The sequence below is a fragment of the Nothobranchius furzeri genome, chromosome 4 (assembly GCF_043380555.1).
Source record: "Nothobranchius furzeri strain GRZ-AD chromosome 4, NfurGRZ-RIMD1, whole genome shotgun sequence".
NCBI lineage: Eukaryota > Metazoa > Chordata > Actinopteri > Cyprinodontiformes > Nothobranchiidae > Nothobranchius > Nothobranchius furzeri.
Genome location: NC_091744.1, coordinates 85,734,074 through 85,754,822, shown reverse-complemented (window position 1 = coordinate 85,754,822; position 20,749 = coordinate 85,734,074). Strand labels below are relative to the sequence as shown.

Sequence of the window (20,749 nt, the reverse complement as noted above, 5' to 3'; positions counted from 1 at the left end):
GGCTCCAGAGGGGCATCCGGGAGTCTCTTCTCCTGTTCTCATCGTTGAAAAAATTTTGTCAATCCCGTTGAGAGACCAGCTGACCAAGTCCATTTTAATCATTTCCAGTTTCCAGAAAAAATGCAGAAAGTGCCGTGCACACAAAAACAGGACAAACAGCCTTGGGATGAGAAGGGAGGGAGAGGAGAAAAAAAAGCATCTGTACTCTCCAAGAGCCGGAAGAAGGGGAAAAAAAATAATAATAAATAAAAAATTTATATATATATATATATATATATATATATATATATATATATATATATATATATACTGTAGGTATATGTATATGTATATATTACTACTACTAAACTTTATTTATATAGCGCCTTCACATGACCCAAGGACCTAACAAAGTGCTGCACAACAGAAATGAACATAAAGACATAAAAACATATAAAACCATTTAAAAACCAACAAAAACATGTAGATGAAATCTAGGTGGGAGAGCAGAAAAGTGCAAAGCCACCCATTAACGAGACTCCTCTTGAGTAAAAGCCAAAGAATAAAAGCGTGTTTTCAGGCGGCTCTTAAAACAGCCGAGCGTGGTGACCTGTAGGTATATGTATGTATGTATGTATGTATGTATGTATATATGCATAAATCATACTGTTGCTGACCTTTAGCAAGAGGATTAGAAACACCTTTAATCCTCCTTCATTTGAACCCTGCATAATTATTTTATTTTATTTTTTAGTAAAGTTATAAAATAAAAAAAAGAAAAGACAGAAATTGTGAGGCTTTATTGTGTGGTTGCATCACTCCGTGAGCCTGCGTTGCTCTCCTACAGCGATGTCGGTGTCTCCACCCCGCTGAGAGCTCCGGTGAGGGCATCACAGTCCACTCTCCACAGAGGAGGGACTAACATCAAAGCTCCTCTTCATCCTCGTAACTAACCGTGCTCAGACAGCCAGTGTCAGTGGGTGAGAAGCTATTTACAGGCTTGTTTTCCATCTACTGCTTCATTAGAAACATTTCAGTCAGAAACAACTGAGAATATTTCAGAGATGGCTCGGTTTGGAGGAGGAACAGCTTGCTCTTTCAGCATTCTGAGGAGGAGATCTCTCTCTCTCTCTCTCTCTCTCTCTCTCTCTCTCTCTCTCTCTCTCTCTCTCTCTCTCTCTCTCTCTCTCTCTCTCTCTCTCTCTCTCTCTCTCTCTCTCTCTCTCTCTCTCTCTCTCTCTCTCTCTCTCTCTCTCTCTCTCTCTCTCTCTCTCTCTCTCTCTCTCTCTCTCTCTCTCTCTCTCTCTCTCTCTCTCTCTCTCTCTCTCTCTCTCTCTCTCTCTCTCTCTCTCTCTCTCTCTCTCTCTCTCTCTCTCTCTCTCTCTCTCTCTCTCCAGACATGGTTGCTATGGCAACCCAGCTGGGTCCAATGATGTCTGGCTCACCTTCTTCTTCATGCTTTTTTTTCTCTTTTCAAATTAAACATCCCCCCACTGCCACTTTATGTGCCTGCTTTGACGAAATGTCAGATATTTTATCGCCTGTTTCGTAGTTTCATTATTTCTCTGATCCACATGCCGACACAATAAAGCAAACCATTATAAAGATCAAATAAAACAATACAACACATGACATGATTTTTTCTGTTGGTAAATTTAAGCAAATATGACGACGTTAAATGGGAAAAGAATGTTAAAGGTGGAGAAATCCATTTGTGTGATTTTATCTTAAATTAATCAGAAACCTGCTTTACAAACGTGTCACGACCACAGCGATAAAAAGCAACCAATTCATCACCAAAATAAAAGATTCTGACAAAAATAAAATTACTTTTCCAGTTCTGCCGCTAAAACAAATCACAGCACTGATTTTGTTTGTATTCCCAGTGAGGTGTGTGTGTGTGCGTGCGTGCGTGCGTGCGCGTGTGTGTGTGTGTGTGTGTGTGTAGGCCAGAGAAACATCTAAACTGTCAACAGCTCATTAATCTTAGCAAACCTCCAGAAATATGAAATAACAGTCAGATTTACAGACACTGAGCAAAATTTTCATGTAGCTGAGTGTCAACCGTGGCACATTCCTGAGGGCTAACAGATCATGCAAGGTCTTACAATTTTGCAGGAAAATGCACCTAATGTCATTTCCAGGATTTGACCAAAATGTTAGAAACTTTTCTGTGTTTTAAAATTCCTAAAAGCCTGAAAAGGTGTTTCCTGTAATGAATGTGAGGCTTTTTACATTCAAATCAAATGTTATGCCTTCTTCCTCTGCAGCATAGGTAGGATAGTAATTATCAAATCACTATACATGAACTCAACAGCTCAGAAAAGATGGAGTGATTTCTTTAGCTGAAGATAATCTGTGTTCTGTTTTTTTTTCACTTGTTTATTTAATAGAAATTACAACCCTAGGAATAGGATTTACAGTCGAGGTCAGATTGATCAAATAATTTATTTTTCAGCTTCCTATAGACTAACAGCACAGCAGTAGCAATACGGTGTGCTGTTAGTCAGTTATCTATGACAATAAGATTTGTTGTGAACTGGTTTTACACATATGTCCCCATCACTGGCAGTTTTTAAGAGCAGGTTGAATACTCATTGGATGGTGTAGCATCATGAATGTCCTGTTGTCATGTCATGCGCTGCTGCGTCTGCTCGAGCAGAGACATAAAGTCTCTGACAGGCTAATCTACATGAGATAGTGGCCAAGGTCTTTCATGCACTCTGCTCATCTGAACTGCTTCACCTCCACTTAAGGACCATGCGGCCACTGTGGTCTTAGGAACCTTAAGTGCAGCAGAGATGTTTTTGTAACCTTGGCCAGATCTGTGCCTTGCCACAATCCTGTCTCTGAGCTCTTCAGGCAGGTCCTCTGACCTCGTGATTCTCATTCGCTGCGACATGCATTATGAGCTATGAGGTCTTCTATAGACAGGTGGCTTTCCTAATCAAGTCCAGTCAGCATAGTAAACACAGCTGGACTCCAATGAAGGTGTAGGACCATCTCAAGAATGATCAGAAGAAATGGAAAGCACCTGAGGTAAATATGAGTGTCACAGCAAAGGGTCTGAATACTTAGGACCATGTAATATTTTATATATATTTTTTTAAATTATTTTTTAAATAAATCTGAAAAAAATTCCAAAATTCTGTATTCTCCTGTCAGTATGGGGTCCTGTGCATGCATTAAAGGGGCCTTATGGAAGTCTGACAGCCAAAACATGTATAGAAATAATAAATGTCTTCTTCATACATTCTCCTGCAATGCCCTGGTCCTGTAGAATGAGCCCTGGCATTTTTACTGTGATTGCCTGTTTTTCTGTAAAATCACAGAAAAAGAGAGATGCTCGGGTCGAGCAGGCTGCTTCATGCGCGTTCACGCTCAGGCATCGCCCGTAGCATTTGCTATCAGTAGCTTTAGCAGCAGAGAGAGAGGCAGTGCCACTTTGTCGCTGTTCCTAACGCCTAGTGACAAAGCTAGCTACATTTCTGAGGACCCTTAGCTACTTTCTGTAGAACTTTCTTCTAGATATTTCCTGCTAATTAGCAACTAAATAGCCATTTTCACTCCGAACCGTTCTTTGAACGTTGTTTCAGCTGTCATCAAGGATATAAATGTTACAGATACAAAGGACGTCACTGGTGCTTTAGCTCACCTGGTAATACATCGGACTTTCGTGCAGAAGACCTGGGTTTGATTCTGGATGTGAACATAGTTTATTTAGAGTTTCTTTTTTACATTAATGGTATATTTTTTACAGTAAGATGCCCAAATTTTTATTTGAGACTTGCCGAACGGCATTGAATTCACAGATAAAAAAGATGTGGGTTCAACTTTCATTTTGGATCAATTTTTCAAGCAAGGGAAGGGAATGATCTGAGCATGCAGGAGGACTGACCCATCATAAACCTTTGTCGGCTGTGCTGAAGAGAAAGGTACAGAACCAAATTATTTAATTAATTAGCTGCGCGTTCTCCTGTCCTCTGTCCTCCGGGTCTCACACACACACACACACACACACACACACACACACACACACACACACACACACACACACACACACACACACACACACGGGACTGTCTCAGCTGTTATTTTCGTTAAGGAGTGTGCACGTACAGCATGCGCGCCTCGTGCATGAATCAGACAACTTTTTTACCTTCTAAGTCCATAAAAATTAAGAAGTTCCTAAAAATTACAATATTTAAAGGGACTTTACGGACTTTTGAATTTTTATGCTCGCGATCACCCCCTCAGGATACTATTGAAGCTGCTGTTACGCTTTTGACCTGAGGGGGCAATCGCGAGCATAAAAATTCAAAACTCCGTAAAGTCCCTTTAATGAAGAAAATAATTTGTTTATGGCTGCAATGTAACAAAGGGAAAAATCGACGGTGGTATGAATACTTTCTGTACCCGCTGTATATGAACATTTTGGATCATTTGGGACTCACGAACTTATCTGACTACGGGTAGAAAAGGCACCAGATGAAATAAGGATTTATTTTTTTCTTTTATCGACTACTGAACTTTATTTCCTGCTTCAAATCACACACCATTCCCCACTTTTCAGTTTGCTTTTCACAAGCTGGTCTCGCCAAAGTACACATTTCACAGTCGCACCGTAGTAACCTCTTTTATTTGTTTTCCAGCGAGAGCGCGTAAGGCTGTGAAGCTGCTTTGTATTCTCTTTGGTTGTTACTGTGAAATATCACTGTTCAGGTCATCTGAAGAGCAACATTTCACTCCGCCTAAACCAACCCACATCTAGGAGCTGAGTGAGACGGCACTTTATTCACCTACAGTTGATTGTTGGGAAATAAGAGGCGAGTTTACAGATGAATTCTGCAAATTAAACACTGATTAATGAAGTTTTTATTCAGGTTTCAAATCAAATCTCATCCAAGCAGAAACCTTTAGTGTTCATATCTCCGTGGAAGGCTCAAACGGAGGCTCGGAGCCTGTTTTAGCTCCAGTTGTCCAGTGATGAACCATCACTTTAGGAGGACATTAAGGAAGCTCTGAGAGAAGCCTTCTATCAGGAAATCGATGGTGAAGGGGAAGCAATGGATCTGTTTAATGACTGAATCAATACTGGCAGATTGGGACAAAGAAACAGAGGCAGAGGAAACAAAAAGTGAAATAAGGATGTGACCCTCTTTGATAAAAAGCTGAAACTTTGTCCTCAACACGCCCAAAAGCCACTGATCCCAAAACGGCAGAGGTTCGTTTCTGCTCTGCCGCTCCCTCACACCAGAAGGTTATTGGAGTGTATTAATTAGACATATGGCTGCTGGTCTTCAGAGGATTAAACCTTCCAGAGGAAATGATTCCTTCTCCCTCATCCCCTCGGTGGGAAAACACTACCTGTGTGCTTCAGCTGGATGACAAAAGCCATTCACTTGTAGAGCAAAAAGTCATCAGGAGATTAAAGCAGAGGCGACACGATTAGAGCCCGAGCATAAATCAGGATGAGGTGCATGAATCAGACAATTATGACGCGTCTCTAAATAAAGTAAAATTTTCTAGTGCAGAGAGGAGACAACCCATAGAAGCACTGATTTGATCTCATTTCAGAGAAAAATAGAACAGATCAGATGCACCAAATAAATAAAATTACTAACAAACTCAGGAATCTTTCTTTGCTTCACTGTTCTGGTGCTGAGAATATCACTAATGCGGATCAAAGGAGATACACAGATGAGTGCACCTCTTATTTATTATTTGGAGACTACATTTACTGCAGCTGGCAGAGGCAGAGATTGTTTCTATTGATACACGAATTTACAGAATCATTTTAAATGTTAATAGGGGAAGACTGCAGGAGGGAGCGGTAAAATACAGGGGTCCCCAGCAAAAACAAGAAACTTTACGAGTCTGATGAAACCCGCTGGTTTTCCATCAGGCAGTCACGGGGCAGCTCCAACGACCCAGTGGCTGTGCTGGGTCAGTTATCGAGCCCAGTCCGGCTCGGCAGAGGGTGAACGAGCCGAGGCGACGTCGTGCTCTGCTTAAGAAGAGGCGTTATTTTCCCACAAGGCGAACCTTGGCAGCTCGCCTCCTACGGTACCGTCTCCTAGACGCGTGACGGAGCGCTTCACACCGCTTCCGTGATTCCTTTAATAACCATTGAGCTTCATCATCCAGGTCTCTGATGCGTCTTCCTGTGCGCAGAGTTATGCTTAACATACGTCCGATCAGTGAGAGGAATTCTATCTCTTCGTCGGCCATGTTTGACTGAATAGCTTTGTTTGGGTAAATGACGCATGTACGCCCGCCGCACCATCCGGGTACCGCCTTCCCACCCCCTCTCCCGCGGACATCAGGAACTTCTCCCTGCTGTGTGAACGCAGCCGAAAGGACAAGTTCAGGTACAAACGTGGTGTGTCTGAAAACACAGTTCTGGTTAAAAACCGGACTGAAATGTCCACACATATTCCAGAAAAGGGCTTTAGTGTCATTTTAAAGGATTTTATTTATTTATTTAACCGTTACTAGATCACCAGCAACAGAAATGCTGCTAAAAACGCATAATTATGTGAAGCTGGAAAAATTAGAACACTGTGCAAAATCACATTTGTTTCACTAATTTCAGTAGACTGAGAGACCATTTAAAGGCTCAGGAACCTTTACAGATGTTTCTATTTGCAATTATAAAGTTTAGCTTTTTGGGGTCTTGTTAAATATCACACAGTGACATTTTAATAGTCCAGATTAGTGTAATGTTCCTGTTTGTTCCTGCTGTTAACGGTCCATTTATTTCAATTATTCAGTTTGATAAAAAAACATTTGGACATACATTTAATTATGTTCCAGTCACTTATATTTCAGCATTGTAGTAATTTATAGTAAATTATGTAATTTTAATTAAAAGAGGAACCCATTTTTCTTGCATCCTTTAATGAAAAAAAGTAATGAAATAGTGATTTTTGTTGGTAATTAGTTACTTTTATAATCTTGTAACTTGGTAAGTAACCAAGTTAATTTGTTGACAAAGTAATCAGTAACTATAACTAATTACTTTTTTAAAGTAATGTTCCCAACACTGATTCTAATTCCTGTTTGGAGAAAAAAGTTTACAAATGTTGGCGTTTCCTGGCGAAACTGTCGTGAAAACGTAAAACTTTAAGGTTCTGATAGAACCCGGCCACTTAACGTCCCAAATGAGGTCAGAACATTATGACCTTTTGGTGTGAGCCTGCAAAGCCCGAGGACAGAGGGAAGCAGTAAAGACAGAGGTTAAAATGAGACTGGGCACAGATACCTTCTGTTTAAACCTTCACAGCTTTATGCCTTTAAACTAATTCACTACGGGGTGTTTCGTTTGGATCGGCCAGCATTTTAAATGAAAGACATCAGTGAAAGTTAGGATGAAGCTTTTCCTCTCTGCTCTGCTTTACTCTGCAGTTGCTGAGATTCCTGGAGGAGCCTGATTTAGCTGAGCAGAGCGAGGACGTTAATCCTGACCGACACGCCTCCAGCCCCTCACACTATCCCTCTCACTCCCGTCGTTCGACTTGTTGCCTTGTAAAGCCATTCCACATCTGCGCATTGTTCCTCTCTGTGTGTGTTTTAATGACTCCACTTTTTTTATTTAGTTTGAAATGAATCTTTCAATTATTATTAGTCACCAGGTATCAAGAGTACTCTTCTGTGGCTGAGGAGCTTCCCATAGCGGAGTGATAATAGTCTGAGTGGAGGATTGAATATTAAATATGAGCGGCACCTCCTGAAAGAAACCCTCAGCAGCATTCTGCTCTGGAGCTGAAAGCTTCCTTGTTAGAGGAGTAGAATAAACGTGTTGCATCCAAAAAGTTTTGCAGGAGAAAAACGTGCTTTCTTGTTGTTATACTTGGCGGCGGATCCAACGAGAACAAAGGCAAAGCAACAAAGACGGTGTCCGGTCACACAGCAGCAACCTCATGCTTTTGACAACACACTTGTTCAAAGATCTATTTTTGCCTCGGCTCTCAGTGGGGGTCGGGTGTTAGAGGGCGACACTCCCCTCGTGTTGGAAGTGAGCTGAGGACGACGCGCTCAGGCTCTGCTCTCCATCAATGGTTATCTCAACCGCCGCACCTTCACAAGGGACAAACACGGGAAGTTAACCAGTTTTTATTACCAGACAGAAAGATTTTAAGACACACTTCTGAGAGCATGTGCCTCTGAAAGTATTAAAGCCTCAGCGTCCCTGCGTCCTGCATCTGTTTACTGAAATCTGAACTCATGAAGGGATTAGAAATGGTCACCGTGGAGAGCTAGGATGAGCCAGTGGATAGTGACATTTTAGCAGGAAACATCAAGATACCGGCCACAAAAATCAGCAGCACGTGCCTCACTCCTGGGGCGACGGTGGCACAGGAGTTAAGTGCTCGCCCTGCAATCAGAAGGTTGCAGGTTCGAGCCCCGCTCAGCCTGTCGCTGTGTCCTTGGGCAAGACACCTAACCCCCCCCCGCCTGTTGGTGGTGGTCGGAGGGATCAGCGGCGTCAGTCCTCGGCAGCCTCGCCTCTGTCAGTGCGCCCCAGGGCAGCTGTGGCTACATCGTAGCTCACCCCCACCAGTGTGAATGGGTAAATGACTGGTTGTGTTGTAAAGCGCCTTGGGGGGTTCCAGGACTCTAGAAGGCGCTATATCAAATACGGGCCATTTATTTACCTTTTTATTTCGTGGGTCCAAAGCTGAAAAGGCCCGTTTGACTAAACCAGCTAGCGCCAGCCAGGGGCGGCGTTAGGCCCGGCTACTTGGGCTGAAGCCCCGGATCTAAATCGCAGAAGTAACATGCAGTACCAAAGTCCAACAGAGAGGGATCAGCTGGCAGTAGTTTGTAAACAGCCTGCCTGAGCCTCCACCACAGAAGAAGAAGCCCTTCAGCAGCCGGCTTCTTCTACAGTCTCTGCCTGAAACGCATGAGTGAAGATGGACATAAGGACGTTTTTTAGACCAAAAGTACGGCGACAGAACCCCAGCTCTGATGAGACTGGTGTTGACTCAGGTTTGTGAGTCTTATTTGAAAGTATTTGTTGTGCTGCTGGTTTGCCTAAAGTTAGCTTATCAGGTAAAGTTGTTGGAGAAAGAGCGGGAATATTTACTATCATCTCACACTAAACACTAACAGGAACAATACTCTGCCCTGAAAATGCTTAATGTGTAGCTTCAGATTAAACATTATGTGGTACAAGACATATATGATGTTGACTAGTGCGTGTCACGTGCGCGTGCGCGTGCATGTGTGTGTTAAGCCCCGGATCTTCTTCAGTCCTAAATCCGCCCCTGGCGCCAGCCCCAGAATGCGTCTCAATAATTTGGGTGAATTCAAAAGGCTTCTACTATTTTTCTCCACATTTTTTGAATAAACAAGCCACTGCAGGTGCGACGTTCCAAAATCAACACGTCACACCTAAAGGCCTGCCATGAGACTGACCTTTTCAGGTGTGTGCAGGGGTGCAGCAGGCTTACAAACCTTCCTGTGGTGCAGACGGTGTGATCCAAAGGTGGGCTTGTAGCGCATGCAGAGGGAAAAGATTCTACTTTGTCGCACAGCTTCAGTTCAAAGATAGTTAAACTCCTGTTTAACCATATGTAACCGTTCAGCGTTATAGTTGCATCCATAAGAGATTCTGCTCTGGTAACTGTAGAGGCCTAATCGCCACTCAGGGCAACAATTAAAGTCCACCAAGATCATGTCATTTATGGAGAATCGTGAATTATTTGCATTTGCAGGCTTCTGTGCTGTTTCCTGTTGCCTTGGTAATTCTTGACGTGGTACCGATGCCTACAACAAGAGTTATTCAGTTACTGTGAGGATGACTCAGCCCGATGGGGGAAAAAGCTCCAACATGCTGTATTAAAACCATAAGCAAGAAATTCTGTCAGTCATACGGTTAACGCAAAAGCAGAGTGAAAAATGACGGCTTGTGGCTTCCTTGTGAATTATGAAGAGAAGCCATCTGCTGATAATCACTGGTTGAACTGATTAATTGATCTTTGTTGAGAGTAAGCAGAGAAAAGGTCGTTGTGTGTTAACAGAACGGAGATACTTCAGGGCAAATATTAAAGAACCAACCGATGCTGACCAGGATTCATAGGATATTCTTCAGTTTATTTGGTGTCCATAGGAATGTTTCCATTATAGGAGTTCTGGGAATTTTCTGGGAGTGGGGGAAGGTGACAGGGAAGATAGAAGACTCTGTCCTCTTAGCTGTTGTCTCTATACAAAAGTGTCTTTTTCAGGACTTTGCTAAGACATCAGCCACCATTTCAATCAATTAATCAATCAATTAATCAATCAATCAATCAACCAATTAATCGATCAATCAATCAATCAATCAATCAATCAATCAATTAAGGTTTTATTTATGAAGCGCCTTCCTCACCCATTATGGGAGGCCTGAGATTAAAACACTGAACATGAAACAACGGCATTAACTCATTCGCTGCCAGCGGTTCTCACCGTTTTTACTGTTTTTTTAAGAGTGACAGAACGTTGCGAGCTAGGATGACGCCAAAACAACCAAAACAACCAAAACAAAGCGGAGACTCACCTCTTACATCAGGAAGAATCCGCGCGTTTCGAGCGTTATCCGTTCTTTCATAATCCGTTGTTGAATTGTGATCGGCAGAAGCTTTTCCGGTTCGCGCCTCACTTTTTTTAAAGCAGCGGCCCAAAACGATCTCCTAACACATGGATGTTCTGCTTCCTGATCACGTGACGTGTGACGTACGTGGATGAAGATCGGCTTCAGAGCTGAGATGTTTGTTCTCACGGTGCGGGGGCTCGTCCGACGCTCACAGTAAAAACATGCCAATGACGACTTAAAAGCAAATAATAAAAACTACATAAAAGTAAGCCAACTTCAAGCATGTTCGAGAAATGCTAAATGAAAAAAGTGGGTTTTCAGGCGACTCTTAAAGACCGGCAGAGAAGTAGACTGCCTAACTGACAGTGGTAGCTGGTTCCAGAGTGACGGCGCTAGAAATAAAAAAGCCCGGTCTCCGCGAGTCCGACACATAGTACGAGGGACAACTAGCAGGCCCTGATCAGCGGCGCGCAAAGGGCGTGATGAGACATACCGTTTCAGAAGCACCACTAAACCGCCTCCATGAAAGAAATTAAAAACAAACACTAGAAGTTTAAAATGTGCCCGATGACAGACTGGATGCCAGTGTAGGGAGGCCAGCACTGGACTGACGTGGTCCCTTTTCCCGGCTCCAGTGAGGAACCCGGCGCCACTATTCTGCACCATCTGAAGACGATGAATTGATGAAGGACCAAGCCCAGCATAAAGAGAGTTACAATAATCTAACCTGGAGATTACAAGTGCATGGAGTACCTGCTCCAGGTGTACTCCTGACAGCATAGGCTTGATTTTGGTCAGGCGTTGCACGTTGAATAAACAAGATCGGATTACGGAGTTGATGTGGGCATCCAAGTTAAGACCAGAGTCTATTCTCACCCCCAAGCTAGTGACAACTTGCTTCAAAATGGTAGAGAGATGGCCCAGATCAACTTCAGAGTCCCTCGCAGCCTGCCGGGCTGTCTTACCCTCATTAGCATGCAGCTAGTTGGCTGCTAGCCAAGACTTAACCTCCTTGAGACAAGACACCATTTCAGCAGTGAGCGACGCCACTGATCAACGCCAGTATGTCCACAGACATGAAACACACTTAGTTTTATTCTATCAAAGTACGTCGTCATTTCATTCTTTCAGGGGAGAGCGGCTGTGACGTAAAATGACGACTAATTGTATAACAGCACCACATCTTTACCATTGACTCCGTTTGCTCTGCAACGTAGATGTTTTATCTCCACAAATAAAACAAGTCTGGAGGAGTTCTGCTGTGTGGTGGAATTGCTAATGCTAATGGCTAGCTTCTATTAACCGAGACATTCTTCGCGGTTTTCTGGAAGCTAAACCAACAACAGCCTTCCCCGTCGTGAGTCCAGACGGGCGAGTCCATGAATGTTAGTGACAGTGTGACGTAGAGCTGTCAGGATTTTCTAATCCTAGAGTTTCAGCGTCTGTTTTCTGCCAGAAGCTGATGCAGGAGACAGGTGTAGGAGACAATTTTCATGTTCAGCCTGCATGAAACACTCAGAATGACCCGTTAGAATCAGAAATATTCAGAATTTATTTCAGTGAAGTTGAAGAGTTTAAAAGCTGTTTAAAAATCTTGACCACTGGAAGGTTTGGAGTGCAAAAGGGGATCCGATGTGAAATGCAAGGTTATGAATAAATTTGTCGTTGTGGTCAGACTGTTTAGGGGTCTGAGTGCTGATTAAGACACACTCTTACACACACACACACACACACACACACACACACACACACACACACACACACACACACACACACACACACACACACACACACACACACACACACACACACACACACACACACACACACACACACACACACACACACACACACACACACAGATCAAGTGTTGTTTATTTAATACACATTTGTGGCCAGTTTGAGAGAAGCTGCACTGCAGGAGACTATTTTCATGTTCAGCCTGCATGACAAACTCAGAGTGACCCGTTAGAATCAGAAATAATGATATAAATGGGTTTTTCAGTGAACGACACTTTTAAAAGCCTATTCATCAGGCAACAGGGCAGACGAGCCACCGTCCAAAGGAATGAATGGTTCCAGCCCTCCACAAAAAAATTCACTTGGCTGGATTACGGTGCTCACCCAAACCCAGAACTCCGGCAACTTTCATCTCCTGTATTTTTCCACGCGGTTCTCCGATTATAAAACAGCTTGTAAAATGATCAGAGATGCATAAAGCATTGTTGGCAATACAGAAAAGTTGAAATCTAGCTAAATGCATCCTCCTGTTTATGAATACACACTAAAGCGATTATTATGTCACGCTTAAAACGGCCCTGGCGGAAACACTTCCCTGTTCGAGATGATTTTATGATCTCTCTGCTTTGCCAGATCGTCAACACATTCAAACTCTTCATGACTTCACGTCGCCACATCGCCCACTCCTGTTTCCAGCTTTACGTGAAATGTCGCTGATGTAGTGGACTTTACTGCTTATCTGCACAAAATAAGGCCAATGCTTGATGCACAGTCGGAAACGACAAAATAATCACATTTCATTCTGAGAACCAATCTCTAGTTTCCTAAACAATTACTGATGATGGAAAGGAGCTCACAGTAATTTATGAACAAACAACCAAAGGTGAAGGTAAAATTGTGTTCCTACGAATGATCTAAACCTTTGACCCTGGAGTCCCAGCCCTCATCTTAAAAGCTAGTGATCATAAAGCACATAGAGTTAAAGCATTGCTCAAAGCCCTTATATTCAGAACATGAGCCTTGCACACATCCTAACCGTTCAACGCTTCAGTGAAACGATCTCATTAACACACATTTTGCACCTAATTTAAATATTTAAAGCTGCAAATGAGCGTTGTGTGCTGCATGAACACGACTCCGCAGCAGAGACTTCCACGCAGACTGACTCAGACAGCCACCGTGGACAGCCAGCACCCAGGCTGGCATTTCAGCGCTAGCATGCCACAGTAACAGATAACACACTCTGAGGGAGATAAACCGTGTCGGCTAAAGTGTGACGACAGAACAAGTTGACATCTTCCATTTCATCTCTGAGAATAACATGATTAGCCCGTGAGATTAAGATTTTTCTGAAACCCTTTAACTAAACCAGTCTGACTTCATTCGGCTCTAGTCTGAAGCCGCATCGCTTCCAGGTCTTTTGGTTTGGATGCTTGACTTTCAGGTTTAAAATTATATAAAAATAAATAATGATATTATTGTGTGAAGAAAGCTGTTTGACTGGAGAAATTAAATAATTAAAATCAAATGTATACATCTGTTTATGAGTGTACTTGTTATAGATTGTTCTGCATTTAATATTCTTAAAAAATTATACACACACACACACACACACACACACACACACACACACACACACAGAAATGTGCAGAGCTCACTGACTTGAACAAGTTTCATGAAATATGTCTTTATCTGAAACTCACCAAATATCATTGAGCTAATTTTCTGATTAAACGTTGGTGCATAATGATATAATCTATTCCCGAGTCTGTTTGGGCGTAAAACTGTCTACATTTACTACAAGAGAATTGGAAACATTTGTAACGTGAAGAAGGAGCTATTCCACCAAGGTTATTTAACCTCTTTCCACAGACGCCTCTGACACAGCGCTCGAGTGCAGGAGACAGCCTCAAGGTCATGCATTTGCTTCTAAAGCTGTTTACTTTCCAGCAAGAGAAGAAAGAAGATTAAAAGACTCTTTTCTTTTATTAAATCAAAGAACTCTATTTTTAATAAAGCTAATCAAAACAACTGTTAGTCAATAACACAATGTGACCGATCTGTGAAATAACAATGTTATGATTAATATGTTTAATAAGTAAATGACTTATTCTAGTTCACTAGACACACTGACACACGTAAACAATCACAGGACACACTGCTGTTACTGATCCAATCAGAACCTTCCTAGTCTGAAGCGTGGCAGAGTCTCTGTGGTGTTTATAAATCTGCCAGCTTTGATTCGACCAGAATTCAAAACATCCAGATTAATAAAACCAGCTCCAACGCCATCTTAGTTCAGTTCTCAAGATCTCACTGGAGTTCACCGCGTGCTAAGCGAAGTATCGGACCGGCCATCCGGACTTCTCTTTTTAAGCTGAGAAACAAGCTGGAAAAAGCTGTTGCATTTTACCAATCAAGCAACGGTTCCTTTCAGAATAAAAGCTGAACTCGCTGACCCAAGGAGGGTCCCCTTTTGACGCTGTGAACCACCTGTCGCTTTTTACCTGGAGACAATCCAAGGACTAGCTTGTCGTGCTGTGACGCTGTACCACTGGCTCCAGTACCAAAAGGAGGGTCCGTGGACCTGACATTCCGGATCCGTGAAGGAGGTCTCATTCTAAGGGTATGTGTGGATGCGACAAAATGGCATCTCAGTAGGTTATGACTACTCCGGTCAAACGAGTTTGAAGCAAAACATCATCTCCCACTCAGACTTGCTTCTCCGGATACGAGAGTTCTGATAATAACACTCATTCACACACTCCATCCATCTCACGTCTCATTCATACCAGCTACATCCATCATTAGAGAGTTAGTATGGTTCAAATTGTTTAAAATTAGTCAGTAATAAATCATCTTAAACATTTGAAGGACTCTCTCTTCTCTTGTGTCTCATTTAACACAAAGTGTTATCTACCTTGTACTAATCCATGTTCAGCGCCTTGGGCTTCCTGACAGGGTTGCGGAAGGCGCTTTATAAATAAAGCTTTGATTTGATTTGATCTAATCCCCGCATTAAAAAGTTCCAATCTTCTGATTAAATAACCCAGTGGACCATAAGATGGATTTCATACTCGATATGCAATCTTAATGTCTTACGGTCCTTAATTAGATGTAAATTAACTTCATTACAAATCCATAAGGGTGAATTAACCCTCTGGAAGCAGGCGTTGCAGATTAGCAACAGTTAAAACCTACCTACCTGGTTACTCCACATACGTATTCATGAGCATTTTATAACTCAGAAGTTCCCTTGAAGGACTCATTCTGAGCCTGAGAGGGTTAAGGATGAAGTAGATGTGAGGGTCCATAAATAATCCACAGACACTGAATATGAGAGAAAAGAGGCGTGGCACAAAAGGGTCTAAATCTACAAGCGCGGTCTGCATGAGCTTCTGAGGAAGTGTGCAGCCAGCTTTGGGAGCAACGTACCAAAACAGTCATCTATCAACAAGTCTAAAACTACGAGACAAGATCTACTGCTGTTGGTGCGGCGGTGCAAACGCTGTAATAAGATTTACAGAATTCTAGCGGAGGTTATCCAATAACAAGCTCCAAAAGAGCGTGCAACAGGAATGAGACGGCATAGAGATAGAAAAGCAAAATGAAAAGGGCTTTCCATCACTGAGTGATGATACCACCGAGGATCATATAATTTATCTACACATGAAAGCTGTTGTGTTTGGCTTGAACTTGCACCCGCTTCAACAGAAGACAAGGAACAAGTCCAACAACTGCTTCTGTCTCAGACAGGAGGAAGAAACCAAATTACAGCAGCGATCCAAGAGAAAAACATCTTGCAAACTGGAAACGCATCAGCATGCAAAACACACTAATAACAGTGCTGCTCAGTCCCAGAGCCAAGCTCATTGTTTAGCTGCTGGAAATGCCACTGGGTGGGAGGGAGATGAATGTCGGAGGCTCCATGGAGCAAGAGTCGCTTCAAAGGCAGAAAGAAGCAGAAAAGCAGCAAAACCTTTGGAATGGAAAATCTCTTCCATGGCAGTAAACTCATATACCCAGCAATATTTTCTTCTAACGAATGGCAGATGGTGGTGTTAACAGATGGCACAACTAACCAAAGTGTCTCATTATCATGAACACCAAATATGTTTCTGTCCGAGAGAAAGCAGCTTCAAAATGTAGAGCTGCCTGGAGAGAGCGTAGCTAGCTGGGCTAGCTGGTCTGCTAGCTCACTAACCAATCTGCAGCGCTGAACTTAAAGCTGCAATCAAAGTATTTACTTGTGTAAGTATAACACATTTATATTATTATTATAGTGTCAAAATTCACCAGCAGCAGATAGATTATATCACTTCATAAATTACCCAGAAATTGAGAATGAGTAGCATTGGACGATGGTGAATTAGTGCCGCACACGGTGATCGAAAGAGTGGTTTTTAACACCGCAAACAGATACTTTATGACTCTAATGTATCAGATTATTTACATTAATTTCTGCTATGTGTGTTTGGTTTATTGGTAGCTGCCGCCCAATTTTAAACAATTTTCATGCCAAACTTGTTTTGACGGGATGATGGTGAGATATGAGCTGAAACGCAATGTGAAGGAACAATGAGACGATATACTGCTTTCATAGATCTACCAATAAACACCAAGCTGGTTAACAGACACGTTAAGTCAAAATGACTCAACGTCTGTGACTGTTTTAAGAAATACGGACAGAAAAGGAGACGTGTAATAAAAAAAACATACGAAGGCAGGGGTGTGGAAGTTAAAGCTGAAACACACCACCGCTTACAGGGAGCCTAAAGCTTGGTTTATGCTTGACGCATTCACTTTCCGCTTGCTGATGCGGCTCGCGGATGGAACGCGCTTCACAACTCGCAGCGTTTATGGTTCATGCGGCTCGTCTCTGCGGTGAGCCAATACTCTCCTAAACTGTAGGGGGCAGCATGGAGCTCTACAGCATGCATCCAACACTACACCATAGTAGAAGTAGAAATTACTGTTTACAACATGGCATTCCAGCATTTTTTAACAGCGTCCTCGTCTTTTCCGACAGTGCGAGCTATTTCTCTCCAAGAATTATTAACAACATGTTGATCACGGTGATCTTTGAGAGCCGAATCATACAAATGTCTGTATTTACCAACCTCTGCCATACTAGTTCTTGCCAGTCCGCCATGTTTTTCCGCGTCCGACCGTCCGCGTGGTTAAGGTTGGTAGAAAATTTCCTAGGTGCGCGGTGCGGAAAATTTGGGCCGTGCGGAGGCGCGGTGAAGAGGCGTGGTTGTTAAAATGACGCAATTTTGCCGCGCGGAGCCGCGCGAACCTCGCGGACGCGTCAAGCATAAACCAAGCTTAAGGCTCTCCCCTTTCTGGTCGGCTCATGGGTCCCTGAACGGGGCTAAAAACGCTATTTTCTAATCCGCTCTGCCTTACCCCGGTTTCACTCTGGAAGCAACAACGGAACGGAATGGCAGCAAAGCGGCACCGCTTCAAATAGAATCCAGTTATAGTCTATGGAGTGTTTCAAACCAGCCGTGACGCGGAAATTTTCAGGCGTGTCCCAGAAGCGGCACGCCACGCCGCTAAAGATAGGACCGAGTTCGATTTTTTTCGCGAGCCGCTTCTGGGACACGTCAATTTCCACAGTTCACTTAGTGCGAGACAGGAAACCACACATGCTTTCAGTGTAAAATCCCTGGTTATTTTCAAAATAAAATGCAACGTTGCTATGTTTTATATAACTTACGTCAGCACGTGTGACCGAATGGCTTTGTTTACCACCAGTTTCTTTCGAGAAGCGCAGCGGTGTGATTCTCAGCATGGACGACGAGGCTTTAATCCTGGCAGTGGAGGAAGGTGTCGGAAGTCTTGAGGGATTTTAGAATCTCGCGAGTACAGCGAGGCGCAGCAAGGAAGTCATGCCGCTGCCAAGACTCTCCCAGTGTGAAAAGGACCGCTTTGAAGTTGGTGAGTGAGCCGCTCCGCTGCTGTTCCGTTCCGCTGATGCTTGCAGTGTGAAACCAGGGTTCCGCCCTGGATCGCACATATGGTACTGCAGTTTAAATGAAAACTAATGATGGCTGTTTCAACCACACCAGTCACGTACATTGAGGTTTATCAGCTTGTAAAAGTTTGTAATTAACATGACTAAATCGGCATGTTGCATATATGACATCACTACATAATCACCTCCCCCTAGCGTAGCTGCTACTTACCACATGACCATATTTATAGTGTTTTTTTCCTCCTGAAGGAAGGAGTTGAAGATTGCTGAACTTACAGCCATGTTCCCTCAGTTTTCTCTGTGTCTGGTTCCATGATGTCACTTTCATGAAGCGCATTTGTAGTCTTGGACTTATTTTCACACAAAACCTAAAATAACGTTTACCCCCATTTCAAAATAAGCACAGTCTTGGTATCTAACTGCATATTTAAAATTCACAGCCATCATATGTAAAATCCATGGCACAAAAAAAGAGGAAGTAGAAAATAGCGTTCATTTTTTCGTTCTTCTGGGAACCCGTGGTCCGGAAGTGGATGGGTGTGACTAACCCCAAAATTCCACTACCTCCGCTCCGCTCCGCCCCCGCCTTCCGCAGCCGCTCGCTTCCGAACTCAATTTTTCCTGGTACCCGCTCTAAAACGGCTCCGCTCCGGTGCGGAGACCTGAGGTGCGCAAACAGGCATGCGCGGGATTTTCGAGATCTTGCGATACAGTCCGAGCAATAAACGCGGAAGTTAGATCCAAACACCCGTTGTGTGGGAGAAGCATCGAAATGAACTGTTTAATCTGCCATCATTTGTGTTGACAGATCAGCAGTGCTTGGACCAACAAAGTGTGACTACTTTGATAGTAGAAACTGTATTTATGGCTTACTTTTGTGCATTTAAACTTCAGCCGCCATTGATAGTTGTTAAAAGTTGTTAAACCTGTGCATATGAAACAAAAAACGCTTTTTGTTTATCGATTTATTGTGAAAAACGGAAGTTGTGCTTGCTCCTTTTCCTGTTGGGCCGTTGTGATTTCTGTCCATTGACTGCGGAGGTGCTCTGGCGTCCGGCAAAACAGAAGCGATCCTTTTTTTGCCGAATGGCGGAACGGCGGGCGGCGCACTGCGCCGCACGGCCGCAGTAGTGGAACAGCTCTGATTGACTAAAACGGGACCGATTTTGCTGCGGAGTTCGTGCCGGAGCGGAGCGGAGCGGAGGTAGTGGAATTTTGGGGTTAGGCTCTCTGTAGAAGCCTACCAGGAGTTGGGTGGGCGTGGCTAGATCCCACTTATTTTCTATAAGTGACGGAGCCCTAAAACGGCTCATTCTGGAAGGTACTGAAACTGTTAAGAATAACACTGCAGAAATCACGTTTTGTGAGAGGAATTTAGTGCAAAGAAATTCATAATCATGTTTTTATCGACCATAGAGCTATTATAACTTAAAGGTGGGGGAACTTGTTTAATCAATACAATCGCAGTGGTCTCTGGTAGGAAACAATGCCTTGCAAGCCGTACTCAGAGCAAAAAAAAAACCCAACCACAATTGCATGGATCAGCATGGACAAGTCTGTTGCAGCAGGGAGTGGCAGGATTTCTTATTTCCTGATATTTGGACATATTGCCTCTGATTGGATAACAGCAAAGTGACTACCGCTGACTTGCAACATGAATGTTTTAACTCCACAAATAACACAAGCCTGGAGGAGTTTTGGTGTGTGGTGAAGTTGCTAATACTAGCGGTTAGCTTCTACTAGTCAGGACATTCTCTGCTGTTTCCTGGACGCCAAACCAACAACAGCCTTCCCCGTCGCAAGTCAAGTTGGGTGAGTCCATGAATGTTAGTGACAGTGTGATGTAGATCTGTCAGGATTTTCTAATCCTAGAGTTTCACCGTCTGTTTTCTATCAGAAGCTACTGCAGGAGATAGGTGTAGGAGACTATTTTCATGTTCAGCCTGCATGAAACACTCATTAGAATCAGAGATATCATTAAAAACGTTTTTTTTTCAGAGAGCCACACCCTTAAGAAAAAAGTCCTAATAGGTCTTCTTTCAGCTTCAAATTACACATGCAACAGATCTTCCATGTGAGAATTTATGAGAATGAAAAAACTCTTTTTGAAATTGTTATTTTCTTGATAAATTTAAATAATCCAAAATTGGCACCAGCAGACCAGATGTACACAAATCAAAAATCAGTGGACCAGAATCGGTGCATCTCACTCACTGTGACAAAATTATCTCTTTAAAATAAAACGCTGAGATATTAAACATTAGACCTAAAAAGATTTTAGGAAAATCAAAGGGAACATCGGAATCTGAAGCTTTTTGAGCAGGTGTGAAAATCCATCAGGTGTTGCAGGAGCAGCACCTGGTGTGAGCGGATTCGTGGCACCACCAACACCAGTCTGCACCAAATTCAATCAACTTTTATGACTTCCACCTACTGGAGAGTCATCACTCACTCGGCCGCCCCTCTCTCTC

General features: G+C 43.1%; 1 protein-coding gene across 4 annotated transcripts in view; it reads right to left on the bottom strand.

Annotated features, from left to right (window-relative positions):
• The window catches only part of ndrg4 (NDRG family member 4), a 79,142-nt gene that overhangs the window by 57,781 nt on the left and 612 nt on the right, over positions 1-20,749 (bottom strand). The window lies entirely within an intron of this gene.